At 40.0% G+C, this 19,297-nt stretch overlaps 1 non-coding gene across 1 annotated transcript; it reads right to left on the bottom strand.

Moving 5' to 3' along the window:
* Positions 1-10,888: 10,888 nt before the first annotated feature.
* On the bottom strand, positions 10,889-10,961 carry Trnak-cuu (transfer RNA lysine (anticodon CUU)). The gene has a single exon. It is a non-coding gene; the product is annotated as a tRNA-Lys (tRNA).
* Between the last annotated feature and the right edge of the window lie 8,336 nt (positions 10,962-19,297).

The raw sequence follows: 19,297 nt of genomic DNA, 5'->3' as shown, positions 1-19,297 counted from the left end.
TGAAAATTTTCACCATATTCAAATATGTCTAAGTTTCTATTTCATGAATAAAGACATCATTCAGAATAGTAACATTTTTCACTTGCTTCAAGTTGTATTAGATATTAACACGTGTTAGCAGAGCTTATTTGACTCTCCAGTTTAATTTCTTACATCCTACTCAGAATTCCCTTCAATTCAATGATACATCATACATCAGCAAGAAAAACAATTGAATTGAAGTAAGTTTGGCAAAACAGGTGCAAAGAATGGCTATTTGATCACATGAAAAAACTCACTGTCCGGACCCGGGGGACAGCTACCGGATACAGAAATTGATTTTGCACCATAGATACGTTATATATCTAACAAATCATGATCGCTATTGGAAATATGACTGATATTGACCATCTCGACATAATCAGAATGCATTCCATTGATTTTAATATTGTTGATTCAAACCTTCTAAAATAAGGCGGAAAATGAAATTTTTTGACATTTTTGCTCAATTTCAAATTTTGAACAAACCTTACAACATGAGGATCTGATATTCCATGCAGGTAAAGGATTTTTCAATAGCTTTCTTTTGTATTACATAAGTTGATGGAGGGATCCCTGCAAATGCCGTTTTAAGAAGTGTCCGGTATTGGGAGGTGTCCGGCGCTGGGGGATCTCCCCCTACGTCACTTTGTCAGATAACGGCACTTACGGCAATTCTTGTAGAGATATCATACATCGCTACCAAAATATTCCCAGAAAATATTTAAATAAGGTTGAATTTTATTAAGGGAGCGTCCACAAATTACGTAACGCGGGGGGAGAGGAGTTGCTCGAAGTGTGACGATCCATACAAAATTTTCAGATGTTTCATACCAATAAGTCTGACATAAGGGAGAGCGGGGTTGAAAATTCCTAATTTTTGCGTTACGTAATTAATGGATCTTCCCTAATTCAGTTATTTTTGAAAGCGTTATTGTAAAGAAACATTAGGGTAAGACGGTATAATATACCCCCCCTAAGGCAATACTTATGAAAACTTTTTACTTTTCAACGTAATTTATGCAAACTTTGTGTTATTTGGTAGCTCAACAAGTCGCAAATGCATTACCTGTGAGTAGTCATATAAAATCATTACTGAGAACACGTAATAAAGCTTTTTTTTAAAAGTCGTGAAAAACTGGATTTCAAAAAGTGCCTGGGCAATACGCCCCACCGTAATCAAACACGTTTCATACCCCTTCATTAGTATTTTATCTATCCCATAATAAAAAGGTTACAAATCCTTATGTGCTTGACATTAAAAAACCAACATAAGTCCATTTAAGCTGGTGTGAATTACATTTCAATATTGTCCATACAATTTGGAAGCAACTGCTGCAGGCTCGCTGCGCTTGTGTACACTTGGTAATGGCGTTCCGTGCTGCCTACACTGGGGCGTTTTGGCCAGTGAAACATATTTTCAAAAATCGTTACATTTTTGAGGATGGAAGCAATTTTATATCATATTAACTACTGAGAAAAGTTATTTTGTTGCCCAACTGAGTGATCGAGTGCAAGTTTTCCGGACAGTATGCTAGAGTCGCTCCAGAATGTTGAGCAAACAAACATGAAAAGTTACATCAAAACTGTAACTTTTTGTATTTTGCTATTATTTTCATTGTGTAGTAGAAAAAATATTTCCACATTCACATAATATGATGGTTTTACAAATATTTATAGGTTCCAACTGATTATACCCTTAGTTAGAAATAGTTTTCTAGAAATCAAAGTGGGGCGTTTTGGCCAGGTGGGGCGCATTATACTGTCTTACCCTATTTGGAAGCTTTATTTTCGATGGAAAAAAAATGTCCTTAAGTTTTAGAATGTTTCTACTAAAAAGTGAAAAATAAGATATGGTCATAAAGCCGAAGGCCAGGCCGAAAGGCAGTAGGCCGAATGGTTAATAGGCCAAAAGAGAAGTGAGAAGTGGAAAGTGAACAACCAGAAATGAAAAGAGAGAAGTTAGAAAGAAGAAGCACAAAGAAAAATGAAGAAGGGTAATGGGAAAAGGAAGAAAGAAAAATAGACGGAGAAGGAAGTAGGTATAAAAAAGAAGCAGAAGTAGACCTGTGCGCCGAAGTATTTGTGAACGGCGGCGGCGTAAGGCCATTTTTACACCGGCGGCGGCGGCGTCACGCCGTAAGCAATGCAGCGTGACGAATTTTATGCTGAGAAAAAAATCACGCAGCAAGGCATATCATGCTTTTATTGAATTTTTGTACAATTGCTAGCCACAGACAGACTTATAGGGTGAGCATGCTAATACCTATAGCTTGATCTCCACAGCAAAAGTTTACATTATATCCTCCACTAGGATATTGCCGTATCACAGCACATAAGTTCACTGGAAAGTACTTCGGATATAAATCCAGAAATTCGTTTGGAAATTCCTCAAGATATTCCTCAAAAAATTGGAAAAAAGAATTCTGAGAATTAATTTAGAATTACCCTAATGAATTCCTTCAGAACTTCCTCCAAGAATTCCCTTAAAATTTGTAAAATTTGGGTATTGCTTCAGAAGTTCTTTCCAATTTTTTTCCAAAAGTTCCAATTTCTTTGGGAATTACTTTAAGCATTGCTTCGGTAATTCCTTTACGGAGTCTTTTGGGAAATTCTTCAGAAATTAATTCGAAAAGTTTTTTAGGAATTCCTTTGGAAATTCCTTCAAGAAATCTTTAGAAAATATCTATGGAAAATCTTTCATGAATTTCTATCGGAATACCTACGGACACTGACACATCCGGAAATCACTTTGGGAGAAATCCTTCGGAATTTGATTTAGTTTTTTTAATTCCTTCAAGAATTTCTTTCGGGAATTTCTCATAGATAATTTTCGCTTCATTTTTTTTTCTGGGAAATCTTCGGAAATTTCGTTTGTAAGTTCTTTAAGCTTTTTTAACCATTGTTTAAGTGGTTTTTTTCCAATTGAAAATAAGTTTAACACTCAAATGCCTTTGGAAATTTCTTTGAAAATTCTTTTATATATTCCTCCAAATTAGAATTCTTTCCGAAAGAAAGAATTTTTAAATGAATTTCAAAGAGGTGAAACAGTCAAGGGCTGAAAACCTCTATAATAAATTTTGTTTGACTATTATCAGCTCTTTCTGTTTTATAAAGCAGCTAAAACGTTGTTGCGTCTGTTTTCCGACGTTTCGATGTACATTTCACCTTCTTCAAGGATTAAGAGGCTACATTTTGTTGTATATGTGTGTGTTCTGTATGACAATAGAGCTACTAAACTGTCGCTGTCCTCACTGGCGAAACATCTTTTACTAGCTGGTATAGGGTGCTAAATCAGTACGTTTTGACAGATATGTACCCAACATGTTTGGAAACGAGAAAGGGAAACTCAGCGACAACCGTCCTTTATAGTTTACTACCTCTATTTTTATGACATAACGTTGTCAATTAACAATGGCGTCCCACTACGATTCATACGTCTCATTATTTTTGCACTTCACTGTGGCTTCTGAAATGTTTCTTGGTGTTGTTCAAGCTTTATCCCACCTACACTTTTGCTAAAAGCTTCTCTGAATTAATCGCCCGCGCACTAGTGATGGCGTATCTATTTGTTTAATTGACAACGTTATGTCATACAGGACACACACATATACAACAAAACGTAGCCTTTAAATCCTTGAAGAAGGTGAAATGTACACCGAAACGTCGGAATTTAGACGCAACAACGTTTAAGCTGCTTTATAAAACTAAAAGAGACGATAATATTACAACAAAATTGAGCACAACAGTCGAACGCATCACATTAACTATGTAATAAGGAATAAAAAAAATTAATGTCTGAAGGAATATCCACAAGAATTTTAAAAGGAATGTACGAAGAAATGTTGAATGGATTTTCCGAACAAATAGCTATTGGTATTTACACAGAAATTCCTATCTTTCTCCAAGAATTTCTTCGAAAGTCCGGACAGTAGTAAAACAAACTCAGTTTTGACTTTAGAATCAAGACTACATGCCAAGAAAAACTTCCAAAATATCAAGATTGTTGATATTCGGATATTCTCAAGAATTCTTTAGGAATTTACTGCACGAATTCCTTCGAAAAAATTCTACAGATTTTTTTTTCAAAAATACCTTAAATAATTCCCTAGCAAAAATATTCAGGAATTAATTGGGTAAGTCATCAAGCAACTGGTTCTAAAATACCTTCAAAAATTCCGTCAGGAATTCGATCGAGAATTTCTCCAGAAATCCCTTTAAAAAAAAATTCCACAAATGAAACCAGGTTTTTCTTTGAAATTCCCTTCAGGAATTGCTTCGGAACTTCTTAGGGCCTTAAGAAATTCTTCTGAAAATTCTTTCAAAATTTTTTATAAGATTCATTCTGACCATTTCATCAGGAATTCTTTCAGAAATTTGTTTTTTGGAATACTTTTAATAATTTCTACTCATACCCATCTAACACTTTCCCACAGTTGTAATGGATTCGACGCGCCCTTCCTCAAAGAAGCCATCCCTCGGAAAGCTAAAAAAAGATTGTGAATCTATTTATTAGTCTGTTGGATTACATTGTTGAAAGGAGATTCTCTCTACCCGCGGGCTTCGCGTAAGTGTCGCTGCTTAGGGGTCCGCCACCTCCGTTTTTGCCCTTCACACAGCAGTGCATTGAAAGCAGAATGGTAAATAAATTCGATTGTACTATTGCTACATACATACAAACAGACTTTTTAAAATGTCTACAAAATTCATTCGGAAACTATTTTAACAATTCCACTGGAGTTTTTCTATTTATTCCATAAGACATTCCATTCCCTCGGAAATTAATCTAGTAATTCTTTTGGAATTTCCCACGCCAATTCCTTCCAAAACTCTAGGGCGAATTTTCAGATATCTCCGCACGAATTCCTAGAACAATTTCCGAAGGCCCTCCTAAAGGAATTACCAACATTCTTAAATTTCTTAAATAATTTAATTGGAAATTCCTCCAAGAATTTCTTTAGAATTTTCTCCAGAGATTCCTTAAGAAAATCCTCCAGAATTTACAATGGAGATAAATCCAGAAATTCCTCAAGACTCTAAGAATTTTCTTCAGGTATTCCTTCAGAACTTCCTCCAGGACTTCCTGGTAATTATTTCAAGAAAACCAAGAAATTTCTTTGAGAATTGTTTATCGAAAAAAATCGAAACCATTTTTTTTTAAACAATTCTAGTAATTAAGGAAATGTTCAATTTGGTGGGTCACGTGCCCCATCGTGCTCCAACTCCAGATGCCAAAAGACCATTTTTACATTTGCATATCACGAGGCTAACAGAACTATACTCCATACCCAGCGAAGCTAAAAAAATCCTATCAGACTGGGAATCCAAATCCAACATTCATTATGGTGTTGATTTGTAGCCGCGTTTATAAGCACTGGATCAATTAAGAAAAGTAACAATCAAACGTTTAAAAAGATGATGAACCAACCAATGCGACCAGAATGAGGTTATTCCACATGAAGTTACATATGAGATTAGAAATTCATCGCTACGCTCATTGATTTGTAGGTGCAGCCAAGAAGTTCTTGGATGACCTAACATTTAACACGCCAAAGCGTTAGTTCAAAAGTTAAAATGACAGGGATAAAAGCAAAAGGACAAAAGCAAATCTGCTAAAGCTGTAATAGCTATTTATTCAATGCCTGATAGGTTGCCTTGCTTCGGCAGATCCAAACGCACTGCATAATGTGATTTTTGTGTTGGCCAAACATCGGCGTGAAATACGAAATTCGGCGGCGTGGAGCCAACCGGTGTATGGCGCGCCGCCAACACCTTGACCGGCGTCGGCGTACGTCAATAAGTGTCGGCGGCGCACAGGTCTAAGCAGAAGGAGAAAGGAGAGAGAAGGAAGGTAGAAGATGAAAAAGCGAAAAAAAAATAAGGCACAAAAAAGCAGCAAGAAGGAAGAAGGAAGAGATAAGAAAAAAGAAGAGGATGAAAGGAATAAAGAAGAAGGGAGCTGGGACAAAGATAAAAAAACAGGAGTAGAGTAGGTAGAGAAGGAAAAAAAAGAAAGATGGAAAAAGGAAGCAGAAAAAAGAAGTAAGAATGAGGAAAAAAAAGGATGGCGGATGAATAGAAAAGGGGCCGTCCACAAATTACGTCACGCCTCTAGGGGGGAGAGGGGGTTCAGAGCAGCGTGACGATCCATACAAAAATTTTAGAGGTTTATTACAAAAAGTGTGACGAAGGGGGGAGGGGGGTCGAAAATCGCCGATTTTTGCGTGACGTACTTTATGGATCTTCCCAAAGGGAAAAGTGAGGAAGAGGAAGAAGTGAGAAAAAAGGCGGATGAAAGATGGAAATAGAAAGTAGGAAGTAAAAATAAAAAAAAGAAGGAAGAAGCTAGAAGGGAGTAGGAAGAAGAAAGAAGGAAGTGGAAAAAAGGATGATTGAAGAAAAAAGGAAGAAAACAGGAAGAAAAAAGCAAAAAGGAGAAGTAAGAATGAGGAAGACAGCAAAAGAAAGAAGAAATCAGAAATAAAGAAAAAAATGGAGGACGAAAAAAAAGGAATAAGAAAGAAAGATAAAGGAAGAAAGATGGAAAAGAGAAAAGGAATAAGACAGAAGGCAAAAGGAAGAAGAAAGATGGAAGAAAGGAAAAGAAAGAAGGTTAAAAGCAAAAGGTAGAAAGAAAAAGACAGGAGGCAGAAAGAAGAAGTAAGAAAAAAGATAGAAAAAGAAAAAATAACGAAGAAATTGAAAGAAAGAATGAAGAAAAGGGAATAAGGAAGAAGAAAAAATAATGGAGGAAAAAAACTGGAAGGAAGATGGAGGAAAAAGGAAGAAAAAACAATTAAGAAGGATGAACTTACTTTTCATTACTCACTTGAACCTTCGACCTTACTTGATACTTGATGGGCTACAGCTCTTCGATGAACCTACGCCGAATGGAGTATCCTTCTCCACTGGACTCGATCCTGGGCCAATCGCTTCCAGTCGCCCTGAACATTGAGCGCCCTCAGGTCCTCTTCAACTGCAAAAAGCCATCGTGTACGCGGCCTTCCACGAAGCCTGCGGCCTCTTCCGGGTTCTCTACTAAATATTATCTTCGCTTGACGTTCTTCCGGCATACGAACAACGTGACCAGCCCACCGTAGTCTGCCGTGTTGTATAAGCTTAATAATATCCAGCCCTTTATATACCTGGTACAATTCGTGATTCATGCGACGCCGCCAGATACCGTTCTCCTGTTTACCGCCGAGTATTGTCCGCAGCACCTTACGCTCAAACACTCCGAGAGCTCTCCGATCAGCCTCCTTTAACGTCCATGTTTCATGGCCGTATAAAGCCACCGGAAGAATCAGAGTAGTATACAGCGCGAGTTTAGTTTTCGTTTGCAGACTACGGGACTTAAGCTGGTTACGAAGTCCGTAATAAGCCCTATTTGCAGCTGCAATACGCCTTTTCACCTCGCGGGTAACATCATTATCGCACGTCACTAATGTTCCAAGATACACAAATTCTTCTACCACTTCAAATTTTTCACCATCCAGCACTATTTCGCTACCACCACCACTAATGAACCCACGTTGATTGCCAGCGACCATGTACTTCGTTTTGCTGGTATTTATCGTGAGTCCAATCCTCGCTGTCTCCCTCTTAAAAGGCGCAAAAGCCTCTTCTACGGCACGGCGATCAATTCCGATAATATCGATATCGTCCGCAAATCCCAGGAGCATATGCGATTTTGTGATAATGGTACCGCTTCTTTGCACACCAGCTCTCCTAATCGCTCCCTCGAGCGCTATATTGAACAATAGGTTCGAGAGTGCATCACCCTGCTTTAATCCATCTAAGGTAACAAATGACGTCGATATTTCATCCGCAACCCTTACACTTGATTTCGATCCGTCCAACGTTATACGAATCAGCCGTATCAGTTTCGCCGGAAAACCATGTTCAAGCATAATTTGCCATAATTCATTCCGTTTCACTGAATCGTACGCCGCCTTGAAATCAATAAACAGATGATGTGTCTGCAAGTTGTACTCCCGGAATTTATCAAGGATTTGTCTCAGGGTAAACATTTGATCCGTCGTTGATCGGCCCTCACGAAAACCTGCTTGGTATTCGCCGACGAAGGACTCTTCAAGCGGTCTCAATCTGTTGAACAGAATACGGGACATAATTTTGTACGCCGAATTAAGGAGGGTTATTCCTCGGTAATTGGCGCACTCCAGTCTGTGCCCTTTCTTAAAGAGAGGGCAAATGAGGCCGTCTAACCAGCTAGCAGGCATTTCCTCGTCTTCCCATATTTTCGACATAATATGGTGCAGAACTTCATAAAGCTGCTCACTGCCATGTTTGAGAAGTTCAGCCGGGAGCTGGTCCTTCCCCGCAGCCTTATTGTTTTTCAGCTCTTTGACAGCTTTTTAACCTCATCTAGTGTAGGTGACTCCACAGCTTGTCCATCGTCGCTAATATTTATTCTGTTCACCGATGCACCGTCACTTCCTCCATTCAACAAAGTCTCGAAGTGTTGCTTCCACCTGGCAGCCACTTCAGTTTTGTCTGTCAGCAAATTCCCTTGTAGGTCGTTGCACATGACGGGAGATGGCGCTGTCTTTCTCCGCACGCCATTGACGGACTCATAAAACCTCCGCATATCGTTCTGCTCCATTTTTGCTGCGCCTCACAAATAACTTGTTCTTCGTACTCTTTTTTCTTCCTGCGGTGGGTTCGTTTTCGGCTGCTCTTGCTTCCTTGTACCGATCTCTATTCGATCGGGTACCTGACACCAACATCCGGCTTCTGGCAACGTTCTTCTCGTCTGTCACTCTCTGACACTCCACATCGAACCAACCCGTCCTGGGTCGCCTCTGTGCAGTGCCTACCACTTCTCGTGCTGTTGTGCTCACCGCTCCATGGATCGACTCCCATAGATCGTTGATGTTGTCGCTAACGTTGATTGCACTTATCCGTTCGTCGAGCTTCTGGCGGTACTCAGCCGATACTCCTTCCGCCGACAATCGCTGGATATTGTAACGCATCGTTCGCTGTGATCTTTCGTTCGATACAGTTGACAACCGTGATCGAATTTTACTGACAACGAGGTAGTGATCAGAGTCAATGTTCGGACCTCTGAATGTCCGCACATCGATAACATCCGAGAAATGGCGCCCATCCACCAGAACATGGTCTATCTGGTTGCAAGTTTCACCATTTGGGTGTCTCCAGGTGTGCTTTCGGATGTTCTTTCGTGCAAAGTAGGTGCTACTGATGGCCATCCCTCTGGCAGCAGCAAAATTTACTAGCCGTAGGCCGTTGTCATTGGTAGCGGAGTGAAGGCTCTCCCTACCGATTATGGGACGGAAAAAGTCCTCTCTACCGACCTGGGCGTTAGCGTCTCCGATAACAATTTTCACGTCATGCTTTGGGCACTCTCCATAGGCTTTATCAAGACATTCATAAAACGTGTCCTTCACGTCGTCGGATTTATCGTTTGTCGGTGCGTAAACGTTGATTAGGCTGTAATTGAAGAATTTGCCCCGTATCCTCAACACACAGATTCGTTCGCTAATGGGTTTCCACCGCATCACTCGCTTCATCTGCTTGCCCATCACTACGAAACCAACTCCATGCTCTGCTTTTTCACCGCCGCTGTGATAGATGTTATACTTGAATGCAGTATTGGTCGTGGGGTCCACGGCTCGGAATTCACGTTCTCCGGATCTAGGCCATCGGACTTCTTGAATAGCAGCCACGTTCACTCCAACCTTCTGCAGTTCACGAGCCAGAAGGCTCACTCGTCCAGGTTGTAACTATGTGGTTACAAAAATATTTTAAATCAAGATTAAAAATACGCGGGCGAGATTTGAATTCAAAAATTAAAAATGTTTTAAATACCCCTTGGTCAAAAAGGGCGAGTATAGCGCCAGGCGCTAAAAAAATGTTACTATGGACACACTAACGATTGAACAACCAATCAGAAACTGACGCGTCGTGTTGGAGTATATGATATGCGGATCAATAGATAAAGATCCATCTTAAAATGATAAGTGTCCATAGTCCAGTTTAGGCAGTGCTACTGAGAGGAGTGATGAAATTGGAAACAAAGGAAGATAAAGATTGCTAAAAGTTTTAGAACCTAACTATTGTGAACGGCTGGTGCATTACAACAAGCGTTTAGTTAACGTGAGTCCCATGAAATCCTTTCTTATAAAACAATAATTATAACGATTGTTAAAAACAGTTATGGGAAATCCTATCGCTACGACTTGATTGACCACGCCGTGTGCCGTGCGAAGGGCACAAATTAGATCAGGTAATTAGCTAGACAAGTATTAAAGAATGAAAAGGCTAATAGTAATTTTGTTTGAAGGAAATCCTTCAAACGAAGGTGTTAGGTTGGGTCAACCGTTATTCCGGACCCGGGTAATTACCAATTCATCACGTGGACGCTATTATCCCTCTCGACTGGACCGTGAAAGTGACAAAAAGACACCAGGCCCGGTTCCCGCCGGTTTGATTAGGATTCGTTGTTGTCAGTCTAATGCTAGACAGTATTCGTCAGTCAAAGGCGACATTGGCCTAGGAAAGGTGAAGACCAGTAGATAATTTTGAATCCAGGTCCGACGGCTTAGACCCCTCGTTCCTGACCGGCCAAGTGAAATTCCCGTATTCCTGCGACATCGAGTTCTTCCAGTGCAACATACGAGCATCGTACCGGTACGCATCGAGCATCGCCGACGATCGTCGAGTCAACTCGCTACTTGCGGGATTTGGCTGATGGACCAAAATCTCATATGAAACCTCGGCATTTCCCGTAGTGGGCACCACCTAGCCGTCTCTCTCAGGGCACCAGGAGAGAACGTGCATTATTTTATGTTTGTATAAAATAATTGTAACGTGGGGCTTGTTACACTGGCGCCCAACGTGGGGCCCGAACCCACGACCCTGAGATTAAGAGTCTCATGCTCTACCGACTGAGCTAGCCGGGCATTTAAAGCATCGCGGCTTCGTGGCAGCCTCGCTGCCTGGCGCGTAAGCGAAGTTCGTTTGAAAACTTCCGCGCACGTTTCATTGGCGCCCAACCAACGGGTTTTGGCCGAATTTGTATATATTTTTTGAATTACGTTTACATTAGTTTAAGTGCAAATACGAAATTGGATTGAATTTTTTTTAGTTAAGTAAAGTTTTTTTTTTTGAGATATTAACACTAGGATTCATTCGTTCAGAAAATCGTTGTAACTAAATTTTCAAATGGCTATATCTCAGTGGTTTTTCAACCGATTTTCTCAGTTTTTTCACCAACCTCTTAGCCATCTTTTCTAGTTTCTGGACATTGCAAAATATTGTATCTAGGGGTGTTCAATTTTTCACTAGAGCTGTGGGAGTGAAGCAACGGATTAAAAAATGCTATTTTGGAGATATATTTATTTTTCACTACCAAAAATGATATCTATTCATATAGTGATGATGGAAATGATAAAATAACAAATAAAAGACATCACCTGGAACATAAGAACACATTTTGAGCATCCCTACTATGCATACGATGATAATTCGGTACCTTTAGGAACCACTTTATACTACACGATGTATGAAGCTTCAGAAAATGTTTTCAAGCATGTTGTCTACTGTGAACTTGTTGAAATAAATGTAAACTATATACGAAACATGTGTGATAATAAATTATGATGTTCTAGGATCTCCGAACTGTACTGGAATTTGAATCAAATGGTCTACCGAATCAACCAAGGCTTCCATGATGTCCCATACCGCGGTATCAACCCAATTATATCCTCCGCGTATTTACCTTTCACGTGCGTCTCAAATCCAGGCATTTGAGATGTTGTAAGATCTCCAAATTGTCCTGAAGCTTGAGTAAAATGGTCTATCGAATCAACCAAGGCATCCATGATGTCCTCAGCCGCGGTGTCAACCCAATTATGTCCTCCGAGTATTTATCTTTCACTTGCGTCTCAAATCCAAACTTATGAGATGTTGTAAGATCTCCAAATTGTCCTGGATTTTGAATCAAATGGTCTACCGAATCAACCAAGGCTTCCATGATGTCCCATACCGCGGTATCAACCCAATTATATCCTCCGCGTATTTACCTTTCACGTGTGTCTCAAATCCAGGCATTTGAGATGTTGTAAGATCTCCAAATTGTCCTGAAGCTTGAGTAAAATGGTCTATCGAATCAACCAAGGCATCCATGATGTCCTCAGCCGCGGTGTCAACCCAATTATGTCCTCCGAGTATTTATCTTTCACTTGCGTATCAAATCCAGGCATCTGAGTTGTTGTAAGATCTCCAAATTGTCCTGGAGTTTGAGTAAAATGGTCTATCGAATCAACCACGGCTTCCATGATGTCCTCCGCCGTAGTATGAACCCTATTATGTCCTCCGAGTATTTGTCTTTCATTTGCATCTCAAATCCAGGCATTTGAGATGTTGTAAGATCTCCAAATTGTCTTGGAGTTTGAGTAAAATGGTCTATCGAATCAACTAAGGCTTCTATGATGTCCTCAGTCGCAGTATTAACCCTATTATTTCCTCCGAGTAATTGTCTTTCACCTGCGTCTCAAATCCAGGCAAAGGGGATGTTGAAAGATCTCCAAATGGTCTTGGAGTATGAGGAAAATGGTCTATCGAATCAACGAAAGCTTTCATGATGCCCCTAGCCACGGTATCAACCCAATTATGTCCTCCGAGTATTTATCTTTCACTTGTGTATTAAATCCAGGCATTTGAGATATTGTAAGATTTCCAAATTGCCCTGGAGTTTGAGCAAAATGATCTATCGAATCAACCAAGGCTTCCATGATGTCCTCCGCCGCGGTATCACCCCAATTATGTACTTCGGGTATTTGTCTTTTACTTGCGTCTTAAATCTAGGCATATGAGATGTTGTAACATCTCCAAATTGTCTTGAAGTTTGAATCAAATGGTCTAACGGATCAACCAAGGCTTCCATGAAGTCCCAAGCCGCGGTATCAACCCAATTATGTCCTCTGAATATTTGTCCTTCACTTGCGTCGCAGATTCAGGCAATTGAAATGTTGTGAAATCTCCAAATTGTTCTTGAGTTTGAATCAAATGGTCTACCGAATAAACCAAAGCTTCCATGAAGTCCTCAGCCGCGGCATCAACTCAATAATGTCCTTTGAATATTTGTCTTTCACTTGCGTCGCAGTTTTGGGCAATTGAAATGTTGTAAGATCTCCAAATTGTCCATGAGTTTGAATCAAATTGTTTATCGAATCGACCAAAGCTTTCATGCTGTCCCCAGCCGCGCTATCAACCCAATTATGTCCTCCGAGTATTTGTCTTTTACTTGCATTACAATTCTAGGCATATGAGTTGATTTCTTTACTTATGATGTTTATTGTTTATTATTATTATAATAATCATCCGACAGTGTATGTTTGTCTTAATGAAACTTTACTCTAAAAACCTCAATTTTAAGAACATCACTTTGTCAGTCGAAGTCTAATTTCGGGCACGTCTCGTTAAATCCGATCATCATTGATCAAATTGGTACAATCAGGTCCTAGTAATGGTGTCCTCGAGGTAAACGGAAGAAGACACTAGAATGGAACGTATAGGCAAGCATATTGTTGGTTTATTTCGGTTTTTTCTCTTTGAATCGAGAAAATGAGGGAATTGAAAACATTTCAGAGAGGCATCGTAAAGCGTGTTGTTTTGGGAGGAGTACGTTAAGTACTACGTAGGACCAGTCATCAGTACTTCGTTCGGTTAATTTTGAGCTTAAACGTTCGATCTCCGCGACAAATGCAATAAAGTCTCTTGACCAATTGCTTCCGTTCGCGAATCTGTTTTTCCGTTACGCGATCTGTGTCGCATTCCAAATCTTAATTTTAAATGTACTTGAAAATTTTCCAAGACGAAAATTTGGCACTGTATGTATAATATCACACTTCGCTGGTGATTCTGGTCTGAGCAAAAATTAATCTGTCCTACAGATTCTTTGACGTTTATTATTATTCGCTAATGTTTCTACTCTTTTAGGAATTCCTCAACTGATGGTCCTCTGGACCCCCCATATCGAACAGGCCATTTCTCTACCGGTACCTTGCTGGCGTGGTTTCTCAGAATTCTCTATTCCATTGATTCTGGTTCACGTTACCCAACCTACATGATTGAATCTACCTGGAATATTAACATTGGCAGAGTGTCCTGCCTCTGTTGAAGTATTGGAGTATCTACCAAATCAACTGACGATCTCGCCTCTGTTGTTGATCTATCGGACTATTTACCGATCGAACTGACGATCTCGCCTGCCACTATTATCGTATGAAGCGTGAGACGCCACGGAGTTTCTGCCCGTCATTTCATTTCTGATTCTCGCCGAAATCGGAGCTTGGCTCAACAGATTTGACGATCTCCTGCCTATCCTGATTGCCCAGGTGAGTTTCCTGAACTTTTGAAGCATGCGATCCAACTGACTCTAGTTTATTCGCCAAAACTTCTTCCACGTGCTCTATTCCCCGTGGATGCAAGTCCTCTTGTGGCCTCGATTATCCTGAACTACTCTTGTCGAAGAGTGCTGCTTCTGTTGCTTCATTTTCAAACACTATCAGCATTGATTCTCTCGAATTAGCTCGATCGGCTTCCTCCAGTTGCCGTCTTGTTTGTTCACGTGATCGTTCTTCCTGTGGCATTACGCTTTGTCGTGGTTGAATCGGTGCAGGTAGATTGTCCTCCGTACGCTATAGCGTTGCGGCCTGCTTGATCCTTCATGAGGATTCATTTGACTCGCTGGTTCCAAATTAACCTCTGTTGATCTGTGAACCTGCCCTGAGCGGAACTCATACTCTGTTATTCTTCGTACTGGTAGTCTACTTTTCTATACGCGCCTGTAACTGTTCTAAAACACTTCTTCTACGCCACTATTCCTACCCGTACGCCTAGCGTTTTCTTTTCGAATCATCCTTTCACTCCCGTTTTCTATCAATGTTTGATTTCTTCAAGTATGTCTCTCTTCATTTGCATCTGGTATGTATCTAGTGCTGATGTTCTTCATCCTTAGATAAAGGTGCTTCAATCTCGAAAATAATTTCGTTCTACTTTTCTTCAATTCGTGTCTTATCATCATTAATTTGATTTCAATCAGGCCGACTTCTTCAGTAGTGTTTTCTTGGTGTTAATACTCTTGGAACTTGTGCTTCTTTACATTGTTCTAAAAAACTTGTTGCTGTTCCTCCGGTGCATACCTGGAAGTCAAGGCAACGAATTTTAATTCATATTCTAGTTCATCTGAGATAAGATGCTTGGGATCTATCCACAAAAAGCTTGTGTTGCTAACTGTTTGATTTGCCATAATTCCAAATTCCTTGTATTTTTTTTTTTTTACCTATGAATTCAATTTTGTCTATATTATTAAGTTGAGCCAATTCAATAAACTATGTAAATATTAAGATAATTATGTAGCTAACAAAATAGGTATAAAAAATAAATCCAAATTGTCAACCTTAACACTAAGTTGATTCGCTAAAAAAACTTACGATACATTCATAGAAAATCGTTGTAACTAAATTTTCAAATGGCATATCTCAGTGGTTTTCAACCGATTTTCTCAGTTTTTCACCAATCTCTTAGTCATCTCTTCTAGTTTCTGGACATTGCATATTGTATCTAGGGTTTCAATTTTTCACTAGAGCTGTGGGAGTAAAGCAACGGATTGAAAAATCTATTTTGGAATATGTTTATTTTCACTACCAAAAATGATATCTATTCTATATAGTGATGGAAGATAAAATAACAAATAAAAGACATCACCTGGAACATAAGAACACATTTTGAGCATCCCTACTATGCATACGATGATAATTCGTACCTTTAGGAACCACTTTATACTACACGATGTGAAACTTCAGAAAATGTTTTCAAGCATGTTCTACTGTGAACTTGTTAAAATAAATGTAAACTATATACGAAACTGTGTGATAATAAATTATGATGTTCTAGGATCTCCAGACTGTACTGAATTTGAATCAAATGGTCTACCAGATCAACCAAGGCTTCCATGATGCCCCAGCCGCAGTATCAACCCAATCATGTCCTCCAGTATTTGTCTTTCACTTTCGTCAAAATCAAACTTATGAGATGTTAAGATCTCCAAATTGTCCTGGATTTTGAATCAAATGGTCTACCGAATCACCAAGGCTTCCATGATGTCCCATACCGGTATCACAATTATATCCTCCGCGTATTTACCTTTCACGTGTCTCAATCGAGCATTTGAGATGTTGTAAGATCTCAAATTGTCCTGAAGCTTGAGTAAAATTCATCGAATCAACCAAGGCATCCATGATGTCCTCAGCCGCAGTGTCAACCCAATTATTCCTCCAGTATTTATCTTTCCTTGCGTATCAAATCCAGGCATCTGAGTTGTTGTAAGATCTCAAATTGTCCTGGAGTTTGAGAAAATGGTCTATCAATCAACCACGCATCCATGATGTCCTCCGCCGTAGTATGAACCCTATTATGTTCTCCAGTATTTGTCTTTCACTTCCATCTCAAATCCAGGCATATGAGATGTTGTAAGATCTCCAAATTGCCCTGGCGTTTGAGTAAAATGGTCTATCGAATCAACCAAGGCATCCATTATGTCCTCAGCCGCGGTGTCAACCCAATTATGTCCTCCGAGTATTTATCTTTCACTTGCGTCTCAAATCCAGGCATTGGAGATGTTGTAAGATCTCAATGTCCTGGAGTTTGATAAAATTCTATCAATCACTCGGCTTCCATGATGTCCTCTGCGCAGGTTCACCCCCAATTAATCTCTGATTATTTTCTTTCTTGCGTCTCAAATCCAGGCATATGAGATTTTGTAAGATCTCCAAATTTTCTTGCAGTTTGAATCAAATAGTCTAACGAATCAACCAAGGCTTCCACAAGTCCCCAGCCGCAGCATCACAATTATGTCCCCTGAAGTTTGTCTTTCACTTGCGTTGCACTTTCAGGCAAATGAGTTGTTGTAAGATCTCAAATTGCCCCATGAGTAAAATGGTCTATCAATCAACCATGGCTTATGATGTTCCCAGACGCGTTTCAACTCAGTTATGTCCTCCAGTATTTATATTTTACTTGCGTCTCAAATCCAGGCAATTGAGATGTTGTAGGTCTCAAGTTTTCCGGAGTTTGAATCAAATGGTCTACCGAATCAACCAAGGTTTCCATGATGTCCCCAGCCTCGATATCAACTCTTTTATGTCCTTCGAGTATTTGTCTTTCACTTGCACCTCAAATCCAGGCATATGAGATGTTGTGAATCTCCAATGTCCTGGAGTTTGAGTAAATGGTCTATCGAATCAACCACGCTTCTATGATGTCCTCTGCCGTAGTATGAACCCTATATGTCCTCCGAGTATTTGTCTTTCATCCCATCTCAAATCCAGGCATTTGAGATGTTCTAAGTTCTCAATTGTCCTGGATTTTGAGTAAAATGGTCTATAGAATCAACCAAGGCCTCATGATGTTCTCAGTCGCAGTATAAACACCGACAACCGCCGTGTCACCCCATGGAAAATAATTCAAATTCGCTGCCCACGACGCCATGATGAAAAATCATCGAACACTACCGCCACCCGCATAATGGCTCGCGAAGTTTTCGTAGCTCAGCCACCAACCTACGTATTAACATTACGGCGAGTTGTGTCTTAGCTCATTTGACAGGAGCATCGCGAAAAAGCGAATGACCGTTAAACAGTGTGAGACAATCAGAGAACGCCAGTGACACTCGGTTCGTCGGTGGTATAAACCCTATCATGTCCTCCGAATAATTGTCTTCACCAGTCTCAAATCCAGGCATAGGGGATGTTGTAAGATCTTCAAATGGTTCTAGAGTATGGGCAAAATGGTCTATTGAATCAACCAAAGCTTTCATGATGTCGTCAGCCCCGATATCAACTCTTTTATTCCTCGAGTATTTGCATTTCATTTGCGCCTCAAATCAAGGCAATTGAGATGATGTAAGATCCAAATTATCCTGGAGTTTGTGAAATGGTCTATCAATCAACCAAGGCTTCCATGAAGTCTCTGCTTGTCTTTCACTTGCGTCTCAAATCCAGGCAAATGAGATGTTGTAATATCTCCACAGACAACAGATATTGAGGCTGGCATCCGATACTTGTGTAAACATCCGCAACCGTTAATTCAAATGAATTTTAAATTAGGACCGCGTTTGGCAATCGATTGGAGATGGCGCCAGGATGATTGTTATTAAAAACGCAGCCCAAATGCGGTTGTCAAATGCATTGCTGCTTCGACGGTTGTTAATCAGCTGCATCCTTATGTGCCGCACACAGTTGAGTAGATGGCAGTAGTAGGCCAACTATATCAGTTCAAAAGTTTACAGGATTTTCAATAAAATTTGTCCTAGCTTAATATCTGTTATCTGTGATATCTTCTAAATGTCCTGGAGTTTGATCAAATAGTCTGAAAATCAACCAGGCTTCCATGCTATTTTCAGCAGCGGTATCAACCCAATAATGCTCTCCAGTCCAAGTTCCACTTACGTCACAAATCAGGCATATGAGATGTTAAAGATTCAAATTGTCCTGGAGTTTGAAACAAATGCCTACCGAATCAACGATGCCCATAATATCCCCACAGTTTCAACACAATTATTTCCTCAGTATTTGTCTTTCCGCTCACAAATCCAGACATATCATGTTGGAAGATCTCCTAATATTCTGGAGTTCAAATCAAATGGTCTACAGAATCACAAAACTTCATGAGTCCTACCACAGATCAACTCAATTACGTCTCCGAGTATTGACTTTCTCGTGCGTCAAATCCAGGCATATGAGATGTTGTAAAATCTCCAAAGTCCTGGAGTTTGATTCAAATGGCCTACCGAATCAACCAAGGCTGCCAGATGTCAGCCACGATATCAACGCAATTTAGTGGACATAATTGTTTTAAATTACTTCAAATGAACCACGACTTGCAAATCAACCCTACGAAATATGTCTCCAGCAGATGTTTTATCCAATCTTCCGAGCCCATGCACATTTTGGTACATGAAAATTCGATGTTATTAGTCCTCCAAATCGCCCTGGATGTGATCAAGTTGTCTTCAACAAATCAACCTCGCCTGGAACTATGTCTCCAGCGAAGGTATGTATCTAATCATGTCTTCCGAGCTCATGCACACATTTAGTCGAGTCAAGTACGAGACACTAAAGAACCTCACATATCTGGATTACAATTGAAAATTGTCTTATGACAAGTCATTACCCAATTCATGCAGCTAGTTGACAGTTTACCGAGTGTGAGAGATTTCTGCTGCCGTGACTAC

Source organism: Armigeres subalbatus, chromosome 2 (genome assembly GCF_024139115.2).
Source record: "Armigeres subalbatus isolate Guangzhou_Male chromosome 2, GZ_Asu_2, whole genome shotgun sequence".
In the NCBI taxonomy this organism is placed as follows: Eukaryota; Metazoa; Arthropoda; class Insecta; order Diptera; family Culicidae; genus Armigeres; species Armigeres subalbatus.
This window is presented reverse-complemented; position numbering and strand designations above follow the sequence as displayed.